This window comes from Gossypium hirsutum, chromosome A06, assembly GCF_007990345.1.
Source record: "Gossypium hirsutum isolate 1008001.06 chromosome A06, Gossypium_hirsutum_v2.1, whole genome shotgun sequence".
Classification (NCBI taxonomy): domain Eukaryota; kingdom Viridiplantae; phylum Streptophyta; class Magnoliopsida; order Malvales; family Malvaceae; genus Gossypium; species Gossypium hirsutum.
This window is the reverse complement of record NC_053429.1, coordinates 35,411,385-35,415,930: the sequence shown is the minus strand read 5'-3', so window position 1 is coordinate 35,415,930 and position 4,546 is coordinate 35,411,385. Positions and strand designations below refer to the sequence as shown.

Sequence of the window (4,546 nt, the reverse complement as noted above, 5' to 3'; positions counted from 1 at the left end):
AGATTATAGTCTTTGCCTTCCTCGATTTTGGTTCTGGTTACCCATGTAATAAGCGGATTCTGGGTTTAATGGACATTTTTTGAACAGATGTCCTTTCCCACACTAGACACAGGCTACATTTTCAAATTGATTCAGTGGCTGTGTTGCAAAACTATTAAACCCATTAGTGGTAAAATTTTTAAGCATTGAGGATATTTATGATACCTGAGATGCGAGTAAAGTGAGAGCGTCTACTTCATGTATTACAGTGACTCGTCTTCCTGAAGCTGCTCGATTGGTTGGCCATTGATAATTGTTGCTGGTAATCCTCTCAATGATTTTATAAGCTTCATTATAAGACTTAGAAAAGAGAGCACCATTAGCAAAAGCGTCCACTACGATCCTCTTGTGGGCACTGAGACCATTATAAAACGTCTCAAGTTGGATGCAATGTGGAATTCCATGATGAGGGCACTTTCGTAATAATTCTTTGTACCTTTCCCATGCCTCATACAAAGACTCATCATCCATTTGTTGGAAGGCAGTGATCTCATTCCTCAACTTAGCATTCTTTCTAGGCGGGAAATACTTCATAAGAAATCTTTCTGCTAACTCTTGCCATGTGGAAATTGAATTTGGTGGCAATGAGTTCAACCAAGCTCGAGCTTTGTCCTTAGCGAATACGGGAATAGTTTCAATTGTAATGCATCTTTGAGTATTCTGGCTAACTTGAAAGAATCACTCACCTCCATAAACTGTCTTAAGTGGAGATGAGGATGTTCGGTAGACATTCCACTAAATTGGCCCACAGTCTGAAGCATTTGGAACATCACTAGCTTCAGCTTGAATTGTTGTGCCTCAATTTTGGGTCTCTTAATACCCAGATTAAAATCATTAAACACTAGCACAACAGACTGTCTTAAAGCTCTATCCCTATCATCAGCATTAAGGATAGGATTTTGAGCAGGGTATGCTCCATTTCCTTGATTCAAATTTTCAAGGTTCATCTCTTCGGTCCTTCTCTAATTTGCTTGTCTTCTTTGCTGTCGAAAAGTTCTTTCTATTTCAGGGTCTACAGGGAGTAAATCGATAATTCGGTCAATACTTATAAACACCTGAAATAATCACAGAAAGATTAATTAAGTTAAAATTGAACAGAAAGTTAAACCAAAATGCAAAACTAATAAATTCACAAATAATGACTTTTTAAAACAGTCCCTAGCAACGGCGCCAAAAACTTGGAACGACGGAAATGTGCAAGTGTACACAATCGCAACAAGTAATAAAGTGGCAAGTAAATGTCAAGTTATCGTACCCACAGGAACTGTGAAAATAATTATTTATGAATGCTATTTAAAACACTTTGGTGAAGAAAAATATTTTGTTTGAAGAGGGTGATTAAAAACTAAGATTTTAAACTAAGTAAACTAAACAAATAAATCTCAAATGCACGATTTCACTAAACAAATAAATCTCAAATATATGATTTCAAAATACAATTTTAATCAAGATGACATAATTGTGTTAGATTAATTACATTTCTTAACTTAGAATTATTAAACTCATGTTTATATTGTTACGAATAAATTCACGGCAACTGGGTAATTTTCTAACTTATAAACATACTCACCTACCAAAATCCATTCATCTCTTGACTATATCCCTATGTCAATTCAACTAATTAAACAAATCTTAATAGGAAAATATGTTATCGTACATGCATACTTATTAAATCAAAATAATCTCTAGTACATATCCCTATGTCAATTCAAACGGGTAATTAAATGTAATAAGCACATTAAAGACTACGTGAGGTAACAAGGTATCCCTACCTTGAAACAGTTTAGTCACTATAATCTTGCAAGTTATGTAAGGCAAATGTATCGTTAGATACCGTTACTAATTTAACCCTCAGCTACCTTAGATGATTAAACTTGCACTGATTAAGTACTGTGTCCATTAATTACAATTTCAATCCGTTTAAATAATTAATTCATTAGCTACCTCATAATTGTAATGCAAGAATAACTTAGTCATGATTTTACTTAATCAAGCATATTACCGAGGCCTATAACAACATAAACACAATTTTAACAATTTTAGCAAACGAATTGCAATCAACCTAACACGAATTAAATTCAAGCTAAATTGATTAACCATTCCAAAAACATAAATATCCATAGATATGTTCATCACAACAAGAAAAAAAATTAAAGAGATAGGAAACAAGAATCAAATCCGGTGTTTTTCCGTTGCTTGACTAGTTTGCTCCGTTCTTCCTTATCCGTTGTCCTCGTTGACCAAGGCTACTATGAACACTTAATTGCTGCTCCAAATGGCTGATGAATGTCCCTTTTCCAAGAGGAGAAATCGGCAAGAGAGCAAGGGAATTTGGAATGGAAAAGAAGAGAGAAAGTGGAGAGAAGAGAGAAAAGATGTGAATGCTTGAGATGTCTTTCAAATGACCAGCCTAAGGAGGGTTTTTATAGCTGAAGAGGGCTGCTAAAAATAGCTAAAATTATTAGCCAAAGAGGCCTCCCTTGGCCGGCCACACATGTGGCAAATCTATAAAGCCACCAATTGTGGAGGGGTTTGTTTGCAACTTGAACAAGTCTTCAAGGGCCTCTTTGCTAGCTAAATAATCAGTGAATAAGCTGATTTGGGTCAGCATATGGACGGTTTTGGGCATTCTACTTCTTGTTCGGTTCGGTTCACTCGGTTCGACTCAACTGAACCACTTTTTCATAATTAATTAATAATAATTTATTTAATCCAAATTAAATTGAATATAAATTAAAATTAATTATATCATGAATTAATACACATAATTGGACCGACTTAGGCTGAAAATTAATTCGCCTTAATACTTCAAATTGTTTCTCAGTTTTGAACTTTTAGTAGTATCTGCTGAGTTGTTTTTTTTTTTTGGCCTTCGTGCAAACTTGTCGAAAAATGATCAAAATTAATCAAATAATTATAAAATTAAATAAAATTCAGCAGGTTCATAATTTAAATGCAATTTTAATTATTTTATAAAAATTAATTTTTTCGATAAGAATTTTATCTAAACTGCATGAATTTAAGTTAAAAAAGGCACGAAAAAATGTGTATATTTTTGTGTTTCTAGTGTACAACAAGTTTGAACATATAATTTTTTTTTTAAATATTGAACTATCAAATTAAATGAATTCAACAATTAATTTAATTTATGTTGCAACTAAATACAATACCAAACGTATTTGGATTCTATTCATTTCAACTATAGCGTGTAACCCTGTAAGCTCTTGTAACATTAGTAGTAATACTAGAACACTTCTAACATTACAAGCAATGAGTGGCATCTAGAAATGCATCATTCCCACCCAAGTTAGAAGAAGTCGTGATTCGACATAACCTTTCTGTGATAATCTTTTCATGTATTATATCATTTTATCCTTAATATCTAGATTAGACACAAGTCATTGAATAATCACACTTGTATAGTCCAATCTCATATTTATTGATTTTCTGAGTAGACTATAATAAATAAATAAGTGTGATATCTCATAACAACTTATTCAAGCATGACCATGAATTTCTAGTCTCACTCTATTAGGAGGCCTAAGATATTGCTCCCATTATGAAGGAGGGATAAATCCTATCTTAATCAACCATATCCCATTACATGGATTGTGGCATATCCAACATTAGTCTTTATAGTACAACCTGTTATGGTTGATGTTTTGACTGTATTAAAATATACGACTCATAATGTTACGACAATGATAATCTCAAGTCTGAGGATCATATACATAGTTATTACAATGAGTAATATTGTGACTATTACATAATAATCCAAGAAACATACTCATAGAAGGTCAATCCAATATGTTTAGAAAAACATTCTCATGTATTGATTTTGACATCCCTATGTCAATGGCAATTCTTTGTCATCAATCAACTTGTAACACCCCTAACCCATATCCGTCGCTGGATTAGGGATACGAAGCATTATCAATCAAAAACACAATTTCAATACATTTATTAATATATATAATCACTCAACCTCATTTATAATTAAAATACAATCAATTCACATTTAAGAACATACATCAATTTATACCTTGCATAAACAAGTCACAACAAATTTCAACCTGTTACTAACAACATATAATGCTTTTATTAGTACAACATTAACTATCATCAACCTGGTTAAACATATTTCCACTACCATCTAAGTAATTATACATGTAGCCGTTAAATCATATACACATGTTTATAAATTAGTAACTCATATTTTACATCTTATATCACTTATTTATACGGCTTGGACCATAGGCAATTTAGTCTTGCATACCTTTCACTTAATACTAATTTAAAACATTCACACGGTAATAGTCATGCACTTCTATATACTTTATTAATAATAATTAATAATCAATATTTACACATACCATTTATTCATTAGATTTTTTTATGCAATTGAATTTAGTAAAGTCAAACTATTTTAAGCGCACATCATTAAGAGATACTTTTATTATATATATTAATTAATATGTCTAATTAACTTACGTAATAATAGAAATGT

The 4,546-nt window shown here is 31.9% G+C and overlaps 1 non-coding gene across 1 annotated transcript; it reads left to right on the top strand.

Annotated features, from left to right (window-relative positions):
- The first annotated feature begins 436 nt into the window (after positions 1-436).
- LOC121231333 (small nucleolar RNA R71) lies at positions 437-543 on the top strand. Its single transcript, XR_005929393.1, has one exon. It is a non-coding gene; the product is annotated as a small nucleolar RNA R71 (small nucleolar RNA).
- Positions 544-4,546: the final 4,003 nt, after the last annotated feature.